This window comes from Bubalus kerabau, chromosome 7 (genome assembly GCF_029407905.1).
Source record: "Bubalus kerabau isolate K-KA32 ecotype Philippines breed swamp buffalo chromosome 7, PCC_UOA_SB_1v2, whole genome shotgun sequence".
Lineage (NCBI taxonomy): Eukaryota > Metazoa > Chordata > Mammalia > Artiodactyla > Bovidae > Bubalus > Bubalus kerabau.
The window spans coordinates 5,100,356-5,122,438 of record NC_073630.1 but is presented as its reverse complement, the minus strand read 5'-3'; the positions used below and the strand labels follow the sequence as shown (position 1 = coordinate 5,122,438).

At 37.3% G+C, this 22,083-nt stretch overlaps 1 long non-coding RNA gene across 1 annotated transcript; it reads left to right on the top strand.

Annotated features, from left to right (window-relative positions):
• The first annotated feature begins 7,440 nt into the window (after nucleotides 1-7,440).
• Nucleotides 7,441-15,091, top strand: LOC129657350 (uncharacterized). Its single transcript, XR_008716698.1, has 3 exons — nucleotides 7,441-7,537; nucleotides 13,572-13,629; nucleotides 14,954-15,091. It is a non-coding gene; the product is annotated as an uncharacterized LOC129657350 (long non-coding RNA).
• Nucleotides 15,092-22,083: the final 6,992 nt, after the last annotated feature.

The window sequence follows — 22,083 nt, the reverse complement described above, 5'->3', positions numbered from 1 at the left end:
CTAGCCATAAAATTAAAGGCATAAAATATACAATAGCATTTTAAACTAATAATCAGTGTTCTGAAAAGGCAATACACCATGCATATTATGTTTCAACGGTCCATTAATAATAGTCCTGTCAAATCAGACAGTATATTTAGCTACTTTTTTTTTCATATTAAGAAGCTAATTCTTTGATGTTAAGCTAATTGTAGCTGTCCTAAAGAGCTGATTTATTTTCATTAGAAAGAACAGTCTTCTCAGAGTTTGCTACATGACTAGTATTTTAGGACTTTATGGAGCAAAATCTTTAATTCTTTACTTCTGCAAAATTTACAATCAAGTAAAGAAAACAACATAAGTTAGTGAAAAAATAGTTTATGATGAATTGCCAGATATTTCAGTCAAAATGGCATGCATAAAGAAAATGAAAGATGCTGAAGTATAGCATGTTTCTTAGGAAAGGCTTTATGTAGGCAGGACATGAGTTGGACTTAAAAATTAAGTACATGATGCAGGTATTTGTAGAAGACAGAAGACACTCCAAGTAGAAAAAACAACAAGAGTAAAGACACAGAAAAACCTAAGTGCTGCACTGTGATGACTGAGTAATATGAAGGCAAAATAAGAATAAACAGTAAGAGAAGTTCACAATGGAGCAGTGAGCTTGGAAATACCATGGAAACTTGAGCAAGAAAGCAAAGTGATGAAAGCACTAAAAAACAATGAATTAGCACAATGGGTTTAAGAGTGCAAAAACCAAAAACTGGAAACTCCCAAGTCTAGAGAGTATGAATGGAGAGGAAGGTTTAAATACTGCAGCTACCTGGCTGGCTGCTTCAAGAAACTACAACATGTGATTTGTGAAATTCCCATAGTTCATTCTGTGATGCTCAACTACTACACATGATTCCTTCGGGTGATAAAATATATTAATTTATAAGGTTATTTGTATTTTATGAGTATATAAATTTATTAATAGTACATTTTTCAAGAAATTGATCTAAATAAATGTTTCTCCTTGGCATTTGAAGGAACCTCACTTTGATATCAGCTCCACAGTATAATGTCCAAGGGAGATAATGAGCCAAGTGACTTTTAATAATTTAGAGATTGCTGCAGTTATGGCAAAAGCATGAGATCTCAAAATATTGGACAGAGTCAAGTCACATAGTCTGAATAGACTAATTATAAAAAAAAAAAAAAGGAAAAGAAAGCGCACAAAAATATTACTTCAATCACTTTCATGGAATTCTGATAAATGAGTTAAACTTCACCTAAACTATTAGACGAAAAGAGGTAAAATTGATCTTAACAGAGGTGAAAAAGTAGATAAAAAGGATCATTACTTTTGGAAATAGTCAACCAGATTTGCACTCCTTCTTAACCATTCTGTAGTTTTGTCTTTTTTTTTTTTTTTTTTTAGTTTTCTGAATGTTGAGCTTTTCTTATTATTTTTTTTAATTTTATTTTTTAACTTTACAATATTGTATTGGGAGCACATGTATACCTGTAGTTTTGTCTTTAAATCTATCATCAACTCCTACTCTCCCTCCACTGCCTTTAAATTAATCATTGTCTGGAACTATCACTGACAAAGCAGATAGCTATATAGAATCAAAGAGCTAAGAACATAAGTGTAAGCCAGTGAAAAGGTTAGGGATTATAGAGCTTGAGAAAATGTGCCTATTTAAGTGAACAGAATTCTTCTTTGTGAAGAATGCATGGGTTAAAACCAAAGCAAATACCAAGAAGAAAAATACAATTCTGGCAAATGAGAGAAACATTTCATGACTAACTGAAGGTAGTCCTGAAGTGAAGCCTCCAAGGGAATGAGAACTGAAATCTGAGAACTGTAGAGAAGAGCAAGAGAGAAAGCCAAAAGGGGACCAGGATGATTGTCATAAGCAAGTGCTGAGGTTCACAGTGTGCTCTCTGAGTCCTGCCTGGACAGGCTGTGTGGATGCGTCAGCTGCATTTAAAGTTCCAGGGACAGCTCAGATTATCTCAGAGAATCATTTAGGAAGGAACAGCTGGGCTCATGGCTATAGCTTCCCAAGCATTTGGTATTTCAAAGAGCTACAGCTAAAGGCACCTTAGAATATATTTTCATAAACAGATTGTCCCCGGGTTACTATTTCAAAATATGCTACATATTGTGAATTAAAGAAGTCAACACTTTTATAAAATATTTCTTGACTGTGTTTTCTCACTTTTCATGGCATCCTATAATTTTACATTTTTAAAGATAGAACATTTTTCTCAATCATGGAAAATAGTCATTAGTAATAGTCATTAGGCAATAAAATTCTATTGATCTCTTAACTTTTTAAGACTCCATGAAACTTGCTTAACTGTATTTAAAAAAACATTGGAATATGAGAAAAATATTTGAATTCGATCTTCCAAACACAAAGTAGTAATTTCCATATCATATCCTATATCAAACTTGAACAGTGTTTAATATTATAGATTTCACTCCTGAGAGATTCTTTCACACAGACTTTTATTCTCTCGTTATGCTACATTGTAGAAAATACAAAACCAACATGTGAAATCTCTATTAGGCTGCAGCTTTCTCATCATTTTTCTAACATTTACTCTAGACTCTTGTGCAGATGTTCTGGACCAACATCTTCATTGTCCTAGTTTAGGTTTTTTTTTTTTTTTTTTTTTTTTTTGCTATGAAAGATTTCTGAACGAAGAACAATTAAAATGCCATAAGACTACATTGTTAAGAGGAAAATGTGGGTTGTGTTTCTTAACATGCTCACCACACATCAAAGAGCCTGCATAAGGTGCATGGTTATAGTAATGAAACACCACTCCACCTATGCAATTATTTTCATCCAGCTCAAAAACTGACCAGATATAATGTGCATAGCATTTAAAGAGCTATGTGGCTGTAATCTGCTTTGAGAAAAGACAGAAGGCAATAGTCTATGAAAGACACAACCCCTATGAGCTGCCTACTGTATCTTGTATTATAGCCCACTGCCAAGTAAAACTGCCTTATAGTAGAGGCTCCTTCTGAAATTTTTCTTGGGGACATGGAAATGCCAGGTAAGCAGCAATGAGCTTACTTTTCGAAAATTTTTGGTCAAGAACTGAGACAAAAATGTAAAAAGAATGTTAATGGATTCCATTTTCATCCGGCTATGAAGGCTAAAAATTACAAAGGGAAAGATAAATGAAAAAGAGTAAAATGAAAGACAATGCTTCACCCACTGGGAATGTATAAGGGGTCTCCCATATGTCGACTTTTCAGGCTCCAAATACATCTTCTTGGGCTTTGTAGCCTTGTATTTGGACTGCCTTCCACTACCTTCCAGGTATTTGTCAGAAGTTCACTTAAAAGTTCTAAACAAGCATTACTTTTGTTTTTGTTTTGTTTAACAATTTTTATTATGATTAAGAATACTATCATGAACGAAATTTTAAATAAAAGGTATCCACTGCTCTTAGGTGTTTTGTGTTGAGTTGCCAACGTTTGACACTTGTAGCTGTAAATGAATATATGAAACAAACACTTCATTTTATGTGACACTCTCTCTCACCTTCCTCTAAAACTATCTTTTTAGTGTATTACATGCACTCCTTTTGGTTAGAGGGTGACAGGCAGGAAGGCCAGAGGTCTCCAAACAGAGGAAATAGGCTGCAAGTGTCAGACATTTTTATTTCTCTTAAGCAGCAAGAGAAAACAAACTAGCGATATTTTTTTTTCCTTGTCTATACAAATTTAAAAGGAGGTTTCTCTTAAAATACTGTGTTGCCATAATGACACCTGGTTTCACCTGAAGTTAACTATTCTCAAACCTTGAGTTAACCAATGCATTTTTCTTATGGAAATGTTTGTCTTAAGCTATGTTAATGTACTGTGGATTTACCCCAGACTCTGTCTTCAAGTTGGTTCCACCTAATGGCTCAGAACCTATTTGACAAACCAGTATGTTATACTCAGATATTGTTCCCCTAATCAATGTAAATGAAACTATTTGTATGGTAATCTGCCCTTCTACAAGATTCAAGTCAATCGTATTATAGCCTGGGATCAATCATCTGGTGCCAAAATTATCCCAAAATGCATTTTATGGATGAGGGGCCTGGTGCCATTCTGAGTTTTAAGACATTCCTTTCTTTCATTAACAGACTGCTAGTGACTATATAATATCTGGCTGAAGACTAGCAGAGGGGTACTCTTTCTGTTCCCTTCTGATGCCTATGTCAGAAGCTTTCTCTATCTCCTTTATACTTTAATAAAACTGCATTACACAAAAGCTCTGAGCAATCAAGCCTCATCTCTGGCCCCGGATTGAATTCTTCTCCTCTGGAGGCCAAGAATCCCAGCGTCTTTTCATTCAGCAACAACCTTTCATTGGTAAGTCATGTCACAAATGTGTTAGTGTAACTCTCTCAGGATTTGGAATCAGACCTGGATTAATTCTGCTTTTGAGTTGTTGAATGACTTGGAAAAGTTTTTTAAGCCTCCATTTTTCTCATGTGTCAAATGGCAATGATGCTGCTGCCTCCACTAGGGTGTGGTGAAGTTCAAAGGAGATGAAAAGATACAATGCTGAGCAAGGGATTTAGTACATAGTAGATTCACAATGAATTTTAGTTCTCTTTGCTTCTACCTCTTTCTCTTTCAGTCTCTGGTTTTTGTCTAAATCAACAAAACTATAAACTCCATGTCACAGTTAAGGTATAGGGACTCTTCAGGTTTCTACAGTAGGAAATCAACCATTTATAGACTCATGGTCTTATATCAGAACTCAGCAAATCCAGCCTGCAGGCCAGACCCAGCCCACAGGTTGTTTATGTGAAGGCCTCAAGCTAGGAATGGCTTTTACATTTTTAAGTGATTGAAAAGAAAAGTCAAAAGAAAAGTAAAACATATGAAACTGAAATTTCAGTGTTCATGAATGAAGTTGTATTGGGGCAAGTTCATACTCAGTTCTTTATGTACTGGCTATGGCTACTTTTATGCTATAAAGGCAAAGTTGAATAGATAAGAGACAATATGGGCTGCAAAACCTAAACTATTTACTGCCTTACATTCACAGAAAAAGATAGTTGACCCCTGTCTTAGATTGATACTAACAGAGAACTGAATCAAAATGGCTCATGAGCAAGTATCCCAGGCTTTGATGCAAATTTTCTGAAGGCAAATAATCACTGTAGTACTAACAGTAGTTTTGTGTATAATAAACCCTAAGTAAAGCAGAAAAGCATGGGTGCGAAGAATTGGGAGATTGGGATTGACATATATATATATATATATATATATATACGTGTGAGTGTGTATATACTATTAATACTATGTATAAAACAGATAGCTAAAGAGAACATACTGTAGAGCACAGGGGACTCTACTAAGGGGTCAGTAGTGACCTAAACGGGAAGGAATTCTAAAAAGGAGAAGATTACATGTATATGTATAGCTGATTCACTTTGCTGTACTGTAGAAACTAACACAGCATTGTAAAGCACTATATGGATGAGATGGTTGGATGGCATCACCGACTCAATGGACATAGGTTTGGGTGGACTCCAGGAGTTGGTAATGGACAGGGAGACCTGGTGTGTTGGAGGTCACTCTTTGCGACCTCTTTGGGGTCGCAAAGAGTTGGACATGAATGAGCAACTGAACTGAACTGAACAGATATTCCAATAAAAATAAAAAGAAGCCCTAAATAGATACTTTTAAATATATAAAAGAAAACAATTAGATAAAGGACATAGGTCCTGTGAGAGGTAAATAATTTCTAATCTTCATTTATTAAAATTTCACTTAGAATACACTTAGGGAATTATAATACTTGCAGAAATCACATACAATATTAAGACACCATAATTAAATTTCTGAGAAACTCATAATTTTTAAAAAGAAATTTTTAAGCTTCACATAAGTCCAAATATTTAAGTGGTAAGTGAAGGAACTCAGCATCTAAGTTCCATATCTAAAACTTTCTTGGAAGGTTGATATAATAAATTTAATTGTCATTAAAAATGCATAATCTGAAGGAGTGAGTATAATGAAGTGACATTTAAAGATACTTGAAAAAAATTTTCTCATTTGTCCCCTGCATGCTCTTAGGTAAAAATAAAATACATATTTTAAAGGCTCAATAGTCATAAGCAAGGTACTCTCTTTCTAGAAGTATTTTAGTATGCACATTGTCTTGACAAGTTTTGTTCTTTTAAAAATAAATTATAGCTATGATTTTATTTTTGGCTATCATATATGTCTTCATAAAAAAATTAGTACATTAAATTAGTGCTCCTAAAACCTGAATGTGCTCACATATCATAGAGGATTCTATTACAGATGCAGGAATGGATTCAGTAAGTCCCAAGGGATGCTCACCATACAGTGAGCAACAAAATCTAACCAATACTGGTTCCTAATACACACACACAAAATAATAGCATTGCCTTGCTTGAAAATTTATAAATTTTCCCTTGTACCTGGCATAAATTCAGTGTAAAATTCCTTTCTTTGGTGATTAACCTGGAGATTTAAACAAAGTATTCAGTCAGTTCAGTTCAGTCTCTCAGTCGTGTCCGACTCTTTGCGATGGCATGAATTGCAGCATGCCAGGCCTCCCTGTCCGTCACCATCTCCCAGAGTTCACTCAAACTCATGTCCATTGAGTCGGTGATGCCATCCAGCCATCTCACCCTCTGTCGTCCTCTTTTCCTCCTGCCCCCAATCCCTCCCAGCATCAGAGTCTTTTCCAATGAGTCAACTCTTCGCATAAGGTGGCCAAAGTACTGGAGTTTCAGATTTAACATAATTCCTTCCAAAGAAATACCAGAGCTGATCTCTTTTAGAATGGACTGGTTGGATCTCCTTGCAGTCCAAGGGACTCTCAGGAGTCTTCTCCAACACCACAGTTCAAAAGCATCAATTCTTTGGTGCTCAGCTTTCTTCACAGTCCAACTCTCACATCCATACATGACCACAGGAAAAACCATAGCCTTGACTAAACCGACCTTTGTTATCAAAGTCTTGTCTCTGCTTTTGAATATGCTATCTAGGTTGGTCATAACTTTCCTTCCAAGGAGTAAGTGTCTTTTAATTTCATGGCTGCAGTCACCATCTGCAGTGATTTTGGAGCCCAAAAAGATAAAATCTGACACTGTTTCCACTGTTTCCCCATCTATTTCCAATGAAGTGATGAGATCAGATGGCATGATCTTAGTTTTCTGAATGTTGAGCTTTAAGCCAACTTTTTCACTCTCCACTTTCACTTGCATCAAGAGGCTTTTTAGTTCCTCTTCATTTTCTGCCATAAGGGTGGTGTCATCTGCATATCTGAGGTTATTGATATTTCTCCTGGCAATCTTGATTCCAGCTTGTGCTTCTTCCAGCCCAGCTTTTCTCATGATGTACTCTGCATATAAGGTAAATAAGCAGGGTAACAATATACAGCCTTGACATACTCCTTTTTTCAAGGTCAGGAGGGGTGGCGGTGAGGAGATACCCCTCATCCAAGGTAAAGAGCAGTAGCTGCGCTTTGCTGGAGCAGCCGTGAAGAGATACCCCATGTCCAAGGTAAGAGAAACCCAAGTAAGATGGTAAGTGTTGCAAGAGGGCATCAGAGGGCAGACACACTGAAATCATACTCCCAGATAACTAGTCAATCTAATCACACTAGGACCACAGCCTTGTCTAACTCAATGAAACTAAGCCATGCCCTGTTGGGCCACCCAAGACGGGCGGGTCATGGTGGAGAGGACTGACAGAATGTGGTCCACTGGAGAAGGGAATGGCAAACCACGTCAGTATTCTTGCCTTGAGAACCCCATGAACAGTATGAAACAAAGTATTACACTTGTTGATATTTTAAAATGTTAATCCTTTTATAAAGGATTAACTTTGCTTTACATTCCAGATTTTTATCAACAATTTTTATGTCCCTCTATTGTTCTCAGGTTTGACCACATCCACTGTACTTTTTATTGAGATTATAATTGACATATAAAATTATGTTTCAGATGTACAACATAATTATTGGCTATAATTATGTATGCTATAGTTATGTATATTGAGAAATTATCACAAGAAGTCTAGTTAACTTTCATCACCACAAGTAATTACAAACTTTTTCTTGTGATGAGAACTTAATGATAATCCCTATGCTGTACATTACATATCCAGAACTTACTTATTTTATAATTGGAAGTTTGTACCTTTTGACCTGCAGCTATCCCCCAAACTCACCATCTGAGTTTGGTCTTCTTTTGGGGGGGGGGGGTGGGGGGGGCTTCCCTGGTGGCTTAGACAGTAAAGCGTATGCCCACAATGTGGGAGACCCGAGTTCGATTCCTGGGTTGGGAAGATCCCCTGGAGAAGGAAATGGCAGTCCACTCTAGCACTCTTGCCTGGAAAATCCCATGGATGGAAGAGCCTGATAGGCCATAATCCATGGGGTCGCAAAGAGTCGGACACGACTGAGCGACTTCACTTCACTTCACTTCATGTATAAGTGAGATCATACACTATTTGTCTTTCTCTGTCTGACTTATTTTAGTTGGCATAATGCCCTCAAGATCCATCCATGTTGTCAGAAATGAGAAGATACCATTCTTTTCAATTGATGAATAATATTGCATTGTATACACATATCACATTTTAAAAAATCAATTCATCTATTGATAAACATCTTGGTTGCTTCCAAGTCTTGACTATTGTTAATAATGCTGCAATGAACATGGAGGTGAAGATATCTTTTTGGGTTATTTTTTTCATTTCCTTTTGATAAATACCTAGAAGTAGAATTGCAGGATCATATGGTAGTTCTGTTTTTAATTTTTTGAGGAAACTTCACACTGTTTCCCACAGTGGCTGCACCCACTAATTAACAATCCCACCAAAAGTATATAGGAATTCCCTTTACTTCATATTCTCCCCAAAACTTGTTTGTCTTTTTTGATAATAGTCATTCTAACAAGGGTGAGGTGATATCTCACTGCAGTTTTGATTTGTGTTTCTTTGATGATTAGCCATGTTGAGTGCCTTATCATGTGCCTGTCAGCCATCTGTATGTTTTCTTTGGGAAAATATCTACTCAGATCCTCTGTCCATTTTCAATCAGCTGGTTTCTTGCTGTCAAGCTGTATGAGTGCTTTATACACTTTGGATATTATACAAGTTGTCATATACCTACAGTTTGCAAATATTTCCTTTTATTCCAGAGTTTGCCTTTTCATTCTGTTGAAGATTTCCTTCACTGTGCAGAAGCCTTTTAGTTTGATCTAGTCCCACTTGTTTAATTTGGCTTTGTTGTCTTTGCTTTTAGTGTCCCAGTATATATATTTGGTGTGGACCATTTTTTAAGTCTTCATTGAGTTAGTTATAATATTGTTTTTATTTTATGGTTTGATTTTTTGGCCATGAAGCATATGGGACCTTAGCTCTCCAGTTCAGTTCAGTTGCTCAGTTGTGTCCGACTCTGCAACCCCATGAACTGCAACATGCTAGGCCTCCCTGTCCATCACCAACTCCTGGAGTCCACCCAAACCCATGTCCATTGAGTCAGTGATGTCATTCAATCATCTCATCCTCTGTCATCCCCTTCACCTCCTTCCTTCAATCTTTCCCAACATCAGGGTCTTTTCAAATGAATCAGCTCTTTGCATCAAGCAACCAGGGATCAAACCCACACCCCTGTACAAGAAGGCAAATTCTTAACCACTGAACAATTAGGGATGTCTTTATATTTCTCATTTGTAAGAAAAATATGAAAAATTTGGACAATGGAAGTAATATGTGGTTATGGTTCATTGGTTATTATGAAAATCTGCTTATAGAGAAAGATAACTTTTAATAATAGCTTTAGTCCTAGAGTCTTTACTAATTCTCATTAAACATCAATGGAAAATGAAACTTTGAGAAAGACACAGTGTTTTGAAAAAAAAAAAAATCTAATAGGAATAATTCCCCTGTATGATCCAATGATCTTATAATAATCACTGTCACAGAGAAAAAGTTTTACAATCTCCATTTAAAACAAACAAACAAAAAAATTCAGTGGCTCTCACTGCCTGTGGAACAAAGCCCACAGTTTTTAGCACAACAGACAAGTCCTTCCAGATCTGAGTCCTCTACCCCTCACCTCCACTGCCATGCAACTCCTTCATCATTCACCCTCTCACTCCATGTGCCAATCTTGTTTGTCATTGTGCTGTGCTCTTCACCTCTGTTGTTGTTCAGTAGCTCAGTCATGTCTGACTCTTTGCGACTGCAAGAACTGCAGCATGCCAGGCTTTCCTGTCCTTCACTCTCTCTCAGAGTTTGCTCAAACTCATGTCCATGAGTCAACAATTACATCCTACCATCTCATCCTCTGTTTCCCCCTTCTCCCCTTGCCCTCAATCTTTCTGAGCATCAGGGTCTTTTCTAATAGGTCAGATCTTTGCATCTGGTGGCCAAAACATTGAAACGTCAGCTTTAGCATCAATCCTTTCAATGAATATTCAAGGTTGGTTTCCCTTAGAATTGACTGGTTTGATCTCCTTGTTATCCAAAGAACTCTCAAGAGTCTTCTCCAACACCACAGTTCAAAAGCATCAATTCTTCAGTGTTCAGCATTCTTTATGGTCCAATTCTCACATCCATACATGACTACTGGAAAAACCATAACCTTGTCTATATTGACATTTTTTGGCAAAGTGATATCTCTGTTTTTTAATATGCTGTCTAGATTTGACATAGCTTTTCTTCCAAAGAAAACTGTCTTTTAATTTCATGGGTTCAGTCACCATCTATAGTGATTTTGGAGCCCAGAAAAGTAAAGTCTGTCACTGTTTCCACTGTTTCCCCATCTATTTGCCCTGAAGTGATGGGACCAGATGCCATGATCTTAGTTTTCTGAATGTTAAGTTTTAAGCTGGTGAGTTTTTCACTGTCCTCTTACACCTTCATCAAGAGGCTCTTTAATTCCTCTGTGCTTGCTGCCATGTGGGTGATGTCATCTGCATATCTGAGGTTATCATCTCATAGCATCTCTTGTCATCACATATCACCTCTGTGGCTGCATATATACGTCTTTCTTTGTCTGAACATTCCCATTTTCCTGCAGATCTCACACTTAGGGTTCTTGAAGAGCTGCGCTTTGTTTCCAGTAGGTGTCAGATCTTTTCCCTTACATCCTTCCAATTCCTCTCTGACAGGACTTATGTAAATTCTGGAATTATTTGCTCACAGTAAATTATGGAATGTCTCTGCTGCTGCTGCTGCTAAATTGCTTTAGTCGTGTCCGTGTCTGTGCGACCCCATAGACGGCAGCCCACCGGGCTCCCCCATCCCTGGGATTCTCCAGGCAAGAACACTGGAGTGGGTTGCCATTTACTTCTCCAATGCATGAAAGTGAAAAGTGAAAGTAGGATAAGAATAATCTCATCATGTTTATATTTCAATGCCAAGAATAGTGTATTGTGACCTACACTTCATAAATGCTCATTGAATTGATAAATAAATGAAACAACTTTCATTTCTGTATAAAACATACTAGAAATGCCAAGCATTCAATTATTTGGACAAAGATGTAAAAGCTTGCTCAAAAATAGTCCCAGATAGAAACAGACAAGGAGACATGATGATTAAATCCAAGATTTGATCTTGGGACATGAAAACAGATGTAAGTGGAAAAATGATGAAACTCAAAAAAAGTCTGCAGTGAGTAGAATAGTAACAATGCTAATTTTATTAATTTTGACAAAACAGCATAAAATTACAATTATGTAAGATGTTATATAGGGGAGTTTGAACGATGAGTATATGTGACCATTCTTTAGTATCTTCATAATTTTTCTGAAAATCTGAAATCATTCCAAAATAAAAGTTAAAAAAAAAAATCTGCTCAAGTCACAGTCTCAAGCCAGATAATTCTCATCTCATTCAGTCATTCAGTACATATTTATTAAAATGTTACAACAGAGTAGGGCCTCGAATGTACTTGCTGAACCACTGCTACAGGAATAACACAGCACATGATTACTCTGGACTTGGAAATCCTATCATTAAAGCCACTATGGAATTGGCCAGAGAAGGAAGCCAGTACTGTTGCCAGAATGTCCCCTTTGAGTGGACACACCAGACGATAAGGCCTTTAGCTCATTACTAATTAGTACTAATATTTACTTGTTATTTAATTGTTCCTTTAAGTAACAAATAACGATGATATCATGGAGAGTATTTTCTATATGGGTACAAAATAAGAAAATGTGGAAATGTTAGTCACTGAGTTATGTCCAACTCTTTGCAACCCCATGGAACACTCCTCTCAGACTCCTCTGTCCTTGGAATTCTCTAGGCAAAAATACTGGAGTGGGTTGCCATTCCCTTCTCCAAGGGATCTTCCTGACTCAGGGATCTTCCTGACATGGATCTAACATAGGTCTCGTGGATTGCAGGCAGATTCTTTACTGTCTGAGCCATCAGGGAAGCCTGATATCAGTAAAATGAAAGTGTTATTCACTCAGTCGTGTCTGACTGTTTGCAAGCCCATGAACTGTAGCCACTAGGCTCCTCTGTCCACGTAATTCTCCAGGCAAGAATACTGGAGTGGGTAGCCATTCCCTCTCCAGAGGATTTTCCCAGCCCAGGAATCAAACCTGGGTTTCCCATATTGCAGGCAGTTTCTTTACTGTCTGAGCCATATTAATATTTTAAAATGTGATACATACATTATTTAAAATAGTTGTGTGTGTGTGTGTGTGTGTGTGTTTAAATAACTGACAAATAATTTGGGAGAAAATTAACAGGTAGATTATGGAATAACAAGGTGATTTTTTATGTTAAACACAACATAAGCATCTAAATAGCATGTTTGTTATTCAATTTGAAATAATCTTGGTAAGGTTGCTCTTCATCAGAAGATTTCAAAACTGCACAGATTGTGATGAGTATTTATTTGAACCAATAAATATATAAGTAAGAATAAGAAATAATAAGAATCTCTGCTGCTCACTCATTCCACTTATCCCAGAATGTCTACATTATGTCTGTATTATTAGAAACTCAGAAAATGTATTTCATCTAAATTTAAAAATTTCATGTAACCTTTGTTACTTAAGCAACTATTTTCAACTGTTTAAGAATTGTGCTAAAGTATATAGTAGAATTTCTGCATGTTTTAGCACATTTTGAAATTTTAAATTGCTGACAGAAACTTCATAGTTATAACTGAGAATAAGTTTTCCTTTGGAAAAAAATATAGCAGTGTAATTAAACCATGAAACTAAATTCTAAATACTTCATTAAGCTGTATACTCATTAATGTAATGTGAAAAATTATTTTCTGAAATTCCATGTACATGTGTAGTGACTGTAATAAGAAATTAATCTGAGCAGTGGTTTTAGGATTTCTTTTCAGTTCATGCAACCAAATGAAACTATAATAAAACCCCATGGATGGCAGTAGTTGCCAGGAAACCATGCCATCCACTGATTTCAAATTTGCTTTAAATATATGAAAATTCCTAGCCAGAATGCTCTGTTTTGCTGACGAGTCAACTGCTTGGCTCTTTTCTGCCTTTTCTTTATTTCTTTTCTATTTTTTTGGATACCTTTTATTATAATGTAGGGGAGAAAAAGTCATGGAGGGAAAGAAGATATCAAATTACCTGAGCATCTATTGAAAGGTGAGGCAGATACAGTGTTAGCTCCTTCCACATAGATATACGCTAAACTCTCACTTTCCTTTATATTGAAGCTTGCTCTTCCTTGTCATTGAGCTGCCCAGGCCAAGCGATTTTCAGTTATTTTGGACTGTTTGTATCCTTGTGCCTTCCCCCATGTATAGTTCTATTCCACTTTCACTGTACCTGGTACACGGCCTAACGCTGTGCACATCGCAAGCATCACCCTGGGTCTGATCTGGACCATCACTTTTCCCAGACTTCTGAACAAGCTTCCTAATGGGTTCTCCATTCAGTTCATCTTTCTCCAGTTTATTTTCCATACTGCCTTCAAAAAGCCTTTTAAAAACTTAAATATTTCTAATCACACTTAGAATAAAAATCAGAGCTTTATAATAGCTTGAAATATTCTGCATGTCCTGGATAATTCTTGACTTGATTTTTCCTCATGATGCATCAACCATTCTTGCTGGAATATTGCAGAGCTTTTCTGTAGTAGAATTTTCATGTAGAAGGATCTTCCTCCAGACATTGTGGGTCTAACTTCCTAATTACTTTCTGAAATTCAAATTTTACCTTTTTTCTGACAACTTTAATCCACTTTATTTAAAATAGCAAACTTTCCCTTCCTGATTTCCTCCCAATCATTTTATTTATTTTTCTGATTTTTATAATTTCACTTCCAATGTGAAGTGTTTGTTAGTTATTGAAACATTAGAAAGTTATGGGCGTCCATGGTGGGTCAGGTGGTAAAGAATCTTCCTGCAATGCAGGAGACCCAGGTTCAGTCCTTGGGTCAGGAAGATCCCCTGGAGAAGGGTATGGCAACCTACTCCAGTATTCTTGCCTGGAGAATTCCATGAACAGAGGAGCCTGGAGGGCTACAGTCCATGGGGTTGCAAAGAGTTGGACACGACTGAGCAACTAAGACCTTCACTTTCACTTTCAGGAAGTTATAGCTCTGAGGACAGTGTGAGGATCATTCTTAGAGATAAAAATGTTGGAGACTTTGCATACTCTGGTATGTCCAGTGTCCAGAAGCTTATAACATAGTAGGTAGCAAACAAGTAACAGTTATTAATTTTGTAAATTAATGAATTAATATTATCTCTTTTGATTCTTATACACTCGTATAAGTCGCTTCCTTATTCATGTAAGATACCAACTATCTTAGGAAAAGTTGGGATCACACAACATTAAAGAGGTAAAGTTCAGTCTTTGTCAGGAAAAGAGTGGGGCTCTCCAGGTGGCACCAGCCACCCAGAGAATTAGAAACATGTGGGAAGAGAAAATCATGTGGAGAAAAACTGTGATCTTCCACCAGCAGCCAGAACCTGAGCCCCAGTGTGTGCATGGGGTTGCCTGTGAGTCTCCGTGTCCAGCTGGTCTGTGTCACCCACCCCACAGGAGGCAGAGGAGAGTTGTTCCTGCCAAACTGGACACACATTCCTGACCCTTAGAATTGTGAGCAAAGAGCATCATGAGAGTTTGGAGCCAATAAAAGTCAGTGTGGTTCATTCAATAGCCATGTCAACCTCCTCAGACTGTCAAATATCATATCCTGAGGGTTTAAGCAACAGAAATTTACCTCCTCACAGTTCTGGGGACCGTAGGTCCAAGACCAAGGTGCTGCTGGAGCTGGCTTTAGGGTGAGACCTCTCTTCCTGGCTTGCAGATGGCCACCCCTTCCCATTTTCTCCCCTGACTTCCCCTGTGTGTGCAGAGAATTCTCTGGGTCTCTTCCTTTATGACATCAGTCCGACTGGATTTGGTTCCACCCTTACTACTTCATTTTAACTCTAATTAGCCCTGTATAGATTTTATCCCCAAATATCACATTGGGCATTAGGGATACAATTTATGAATTTGAAGGAGACACAATTCAATCCATATCAGCAGCAATAGAGAACTTATATTACATTAACATCTATAGAAGAGTTATTAAATAGCAAGTATTCCCATTTCATACAATAAATGCTGAGTGTTAATAGTCACAGGGAGGTTTAATATATGTGACATTGCTATCTCTTGTATTTACAAAGAACATTAATTCTTTAATTTAAAATGATAAAAGTCAAATATTTCTACCATTGCGATTGTGTGAGACTGGCTGAGTACCACTGATTTTTTTTTTTAAACCAGTAGTTCACATCAGTTCAGTTTAGTTGCTCAGTCATGTCCGACTCTTTGTGACCCCATGAACCGCAGCACACCAGGCCTCCCTGTCCATCACCAACTCCCGGCGCCCAGTCAAACCCATGTCCATTGTGTTGGTGATGCCATCCAACTATCTCATCCTCTGCCATCCCCTTCTCCTCCTGCCCTCAATCTTTCCCAGCACCAGGGTCTTTTCAAATGAGTCAGCTCTTCTACTTTAAGTAGTTCACTTGAATGGATACAAATAAATAAATAAAAGTTGCATGGTTCTATTCCCTTAAAACTTGTGCTCCACTGGACCACAACAGTATCTTATCCTATCACAGTTTGTCATCACTTGAAGCAGCATAAATGACCGAAGAGACACTCAGCCAGCCTGGCCCAGAAACCCTTATGCATCTCTTTCTCAGCAAATGACTTCCCTATTCTTTGATTTAATATTTTATGTAACTTCTTTTTGAGTCCTTCTCACCAAAGTTTTAAAATAAGATTAAAACACTTTCTCTTAAATACCATACTTAAAAATACCTTGTGGGGCTAAAGGTATTAATGTACTGAGGATAACTGTACTAATTTTCATTAGTATATTTGGAACCCCCTGATGAAAGGCTATAACTAGCCAAACATAGTATTATTTTTTAGAAGAGAATACTCATCATTTCTCAGTGCTCTAGCAATTTTCATTTGTTCCATTCATTTTACTCTTATGACACAGTTTTATGGGGGCAAAGTGGAAAATTTTAAGATTTCTTTATATTTTGAAATTAAGAAAGATTTGTCTGTTAAAATGTTTAAACTGTGACTTGAACTAATCTGTAAAAATAGAATGTTTTAAAAGCTAATACTAAATATAACTTTGTATCTATGCTAAATTTCATTTCTAAAATATTTTTCTAATATTTTGCCCCCCAAAGCCAATCACCTAGACTTTGCAAAGCTTTCAATAAGGAAAAGCTACAATTAAAAAAAAATGGATATAGTTATCCTTAATCTGGGCTTCCCGTGTAGCTCAGCTGGTAAAGAATCCACTTGCAGTGCAGGAGTTACTGGTTTGATTCCTAGGCTGGGAAGATCCCCTGGAGAAGGCATAGTCTACCCACTCCAGTATTCTTGGGCTTCCCTAGTGGCTCAGAAGATAAAGAATCCCCCTGCAATAAGGGAGACCTGGGTTTGATCCCTGGGTTGGGAAGATACCCTGAAAGAGGACATGGAAACCCACTCCAGTATTCTTGCCTAGAAAATCCTATGGACAGAGGAGCCTGGAGGGTGACAGTCTGTGGGGTTGCAAAGAGTCAGACATGATTGAACAACTAAGCACAGCACAGTACTTCCTTAATCCAGGTGATCTTAGAAACTCAGGAGCAAGTTGAAGTCATCTAGGACCCAGAATGCTTCCCATCCAACTAAGGAGACAAAGTTTTCATTCATTCACCAAATACTTGTTGACCACATTAATGAATGACAGACCCATGCTAGGTGCTGGAAACAGTATGGGGAGGGAGCAACTTGGAGTGCTGCAGGAAGGCTCTAAGGTGGAGGTGGCTGGATGGAAGAGATGTCCTACTCTAATCAACTGATGTAGAGAATGATTAAGAAATACACTATTACTGTGACCTATATTTGAATAGCAGGTACTTTAATGTATACATAATAACTATAATGTGTTATAATCAGCCATAGAGAAAAAATGTTCATTTTAGGCACGCAAGTCTGACGAGTGTTGAAAACAAACAAACAACAACAAAAAAAAACCTAAGGTATAAAATGTAAACAATCCCATTCTCCTTAACTTTAAAACCTTAGATACTACAGTAATATACTAAGGATGAAATGTTTTTGGCCTTATGATGAAGAATCATTTTATAAGCCTTTTAGTATAAATTTAAATCTTCTAAAACCTTTACTACCTTTTAGAGAATAAGTAATTTTAAAGTAATTTTTAATTATTTAGAGCTTAAATTTTTATTTTTCTTATTTGGTAAAACTTTAATGATTCTCACACAAGGAATGGCAACTGGCTTCATCTCATGAGATACTCTGAGCAAGAGAGTCTGTATACTCATAAAATTATAAGAAAATTCATATTTATTTTCACTCATCAGGATTTCCTAGAGGGCACTACATTTCACTATAGAATTTTGTATTTCCAAACATCTGGGTCTTATTCTTTTAAGGAATAATGATTATAATGGGCTAAAGTTCCTACAAAAACCACTAAAATGAATTTATAGACCATTATTGACTTTAAGAAACTTACATACACATGTGCATTGGTTATATAAAATCACTTTGAGATTATGATAAGGTGTCGGCTGATTATAGAGATGAAATTAAAGCCAAAATGTTTCATAAGCATAAGGCTATATTTTTCTGGGAGGTTGCTAGTAGTTTTATAACCTGAAATTTCTTTTTCTTTTTTTTTCAAATTTCAACAGTCCATACTGGTAACTAACTGAAAACCAAAGTCCATGGGAATAGGAAATTGATGATATCCACTTTAGATACATTTTACTGTTCTCTTTGGTGAATTACAGTTTATGGAGGCAAGGTTGGAAGCTCATAAAAAGTGAAGCTGCATGCAAGAAACAATACTCCATAAGTTGTCTAAGCCATAGTCAACATTTTTCAGATACTGTCAGTGACATGTGGTCATTATGGCTCAGCTGGTAAACAATCTGCCTGCAACACGGGAGACCTGGGTTCGATCCCTAGGTTGGGAAGATCCCCTGGAAAAGGGAAAGGGAAAGGCTATTCACTCCAGTATTATGGCCTGGAGAATTCCATGGACTGTATAGTCCATGGGGTCTCAACGAGTCGGACATGACTGAGCGACTTTCACTTCACTTCACTTGTGGTCATTAGTCTCCCAAAGAAGGACCTTCAAGCATTCACATCTGTGTGTTCTCTCCCCTTGAACTGAGACTAAACATGTGACTGCTTCAACTCTGAGACAAAGATTCTGTGAGAAGGCCAAGTCACATGGATATGCCCTCAATGCTGAGGGCAGAGGGAAAGAGGCCATGACCTGTAAGTGAAGAAGTGCTCATGGAATCCAGCCTCCTCTGAGTTTTGGAGAACTCCACCCAGCTGCCATTGAGAAAGGCTGGGACCTGGGACCCTTTGCTGCAGTGTTTGTACCTGGACAAATGTCTCCTCAAGTAACAAAATACAAATAGACTGCTGTTGCTGCTGCTGCTTAGTTGCTTCAGTCAGGTCTGATTCTGTGCAATCCTATGAGCCTGCCAAGCTCCTCTGTCCATGTGATCATCTAGGCAAGAGTATCAGAGTGGGTTGCTATGCCCTCCTCCAGGGGATCTTCCCAACCCAGGGATCAAACCTCGGTCTCCTGCATTGCAGGCAGTCTTTACCACTGAGTCACCAGGGAAGCCCACAGATAAACCATAAGGGACTAAAAATAGCTGTTTGATGTGCAGTTGGGGAAAATATGGACAAAAACTACAAAAAGACCAAAAAAACAAAACAAAACAAAAAAAAACCTCAAAACAAAACAAACCCTCAGCTGCCACTTCTGAAGAGCTGAGAGGAAAAGCAAGGTGTCAGGAGTCAAAAACAGACTACCACACACGCCCCTGCACTCAATTCAACCAAAGGGGAATTAGGTGGCACCTAAGCCACTCCTGATGACTGACCCCTAGACACAGTCCTACCTCTACCCAATAGTGAACAACCAGCTTGATTCCCAAGATTGACTTGGCCAGTCAGCAAGAGAATCTGTTATTTGTTCTTGCTCCCCACTAGAGCAGAAGGGCCCAAATAAAATATTGCATACATTTTTTGTCTGGCCTATGATCAATTTCTATTGACTAAGGAGGCCAAGAACTCTGGTCTGTTAAATAATCAGACTGTGCCTGAAGACAAGATCCCAGGCAAGAACCTCCCAGTTGAGCCCAGCAAACCCAGAACTATAAGAGATAATAATACATGGTTGCTTTAGCCATCAAGCTTAGGGTGTCTGTTACTCATAAGTCATCAGAAGGCTTATCTTGAAACCAGAGCTAGAACAGGACAACCCACCTCCCCTAAAATTCATGTCCTGATCCCATCCACCATCACCTGCCCTATGGGTGTCACCATTTCCTCTGAATATCTATAGTGTTTATCACAACAAATAATCATTTGATATTAAGCAAATACTGCTTTTTATTGTTAGCTATTTAAATCTTCTTTATTGCTAATAAAAGAGCAGAAAATAAATGCTTCTTCATTTTCAGGATAAGCCAAAACATAGGACCTCCATCTGCAGCAGTAATGTAGAAATCACAATGATATTTTAAAAACGTTTCAGTACCTTTAACTTAATAAACAGTAAATGTGAATGACTGTCTACACGCCGTCTGGCTAGGTTATGACAGTGGTTCCATTTAGAAGGCTTGTGAAAAGCAGGCTGAAGGACTCCATCCCCCACAGTTTCTGATTCTTGAGGCCGGAAATGTGGCCTAGGAATGTGCATCTCTAGCAACTTCCCAAATTATGTTGATGCTACAGGCCTAGGACCACATTTTGAGAACTTTGAGGTTAAAATGATCTCCAAACACTTTCTTTTAGGACCTTTAGTCCCAGAAATTATAAATCAGGTAAAAGTAAGTTTGTCTACTAAGTTTCTCAGTTTCTCATCCTGGCCTGCTCCCCTTTGTGATTTCTCTGTCCTTTAAACCTCTTCATGAGAAGTAGGGCTTCTTCATTTAGGGCGTCCCTGACTTACTATGTAAAGTCCCTCTCAGCTGTGATTTCCTCCAAACACACAGAACATGTCAAAGTCCACTGACACCTCCTACTTTTGATTCATAAATACTGTATTAAATGGCCAAGTTCAAGCTCATCCTGGGTTGAGAATATGCCCTATATTCTCATGCCAGCAGTGCCCAAGAACACAGTGCCTGGGGTGCAGAGTTTTTAGGTAAAATTAAATAAAAATCCAATTCACAGTGTGAATTACTGATAGTTTTGTCATGGTACTACATGGCAAGGATTCTATACAAGTTTAAGAATTATGTCTGTAAACTGAAAAGAAATGAATGAAACACCAATATTTGATTTTCCAGTGGTTCAAAAACATAGGCAACAACTTTTATTAAGTACCTAAGTTCACTAGAACCAAGGAGAATAATAAATAGGGCATAATCAAAGATACTTATAGACAATGGGACGACAAATGGGAAGGATGAGATTTTGTTTTAAACTATGATTTTATAAGTTATTTTTAAAGTACATTTTATAAGTAATTTTTACTTATAAGGATTTCCTAGAGTGCACTGCATTTCTTAAGAACTTTGCATTTCCAAACATGTGGGTCTTACTCTTTTAAGGAATAATGGGCTAAAATTCCTAAAGCATTTTATTCAAACATAGAGAAAAGATGTCTTGTTAGGGTGAGATGTTCAGGCATATACTTTTCACTGGACGAGATGTGCGCTATTTTAAGTACTTTATATGTATCAACCCACCGAATCCTCATGATTGCCCTGTGTGGTTGGGACTGTTATTTTCATCATCCCTATTACACAATCAAGAAACTGAGCCACAGAGAGTATGTTAATAGAATGAGCTTGGACAGTTGGTCCCGGAGACTGGGCTCCTTGTGACCGAGCACAGGGCTGTCTTTCAAGGCAATGAGATGATAACATTCTAAAACAGCTCCAGATGACAGCCAGAACCCAGACCTGTGTCTTTCTTAGCTCCGTTCCTACTGTGTATGACATTTTTACCAAAATAGTTGACAGGTTCACCTCTAAAATCGCTCCAAATTTATAAAATCTGTACCTTGAGGCTAAGAAGACTGTAATACTGCATAGTTAAACCAAGTTGATCTACACCCATTATCCCCAAATGAACAGGTTTAGACATATGAAAACCACATAATCAGATCACATATCAGTCAGTCTGCTTTGTTACTAATTTTATATGAATAACTGAATGTGGTATAGTAACAGATTATGGTCCATTCACTTAATAGATCCTGTATTTGATACCTAAGAATGTATGTATTATCTCAATGTGAAAAAGGACACACCTTTATTTGTATTTCTCACAGTTTTCAGTGTAATTCATAATATATCAGAGATTGAGAAATATTAGACATGATAACACAAAAATTATAAAATGTAAGTATATATAGCATTTGAGGTTGTGTGGTAATACTAACAACTAATGTTATATATGTAGCTCTTGCAAAGTTATGTTGATTTTGGTTAAAAGAGTTAAGAGTATTAATATTTCAAAGGTTACAATTTATATCTAATCATACTAAAATTGATACATTTTATTAAGATGAGAACACAT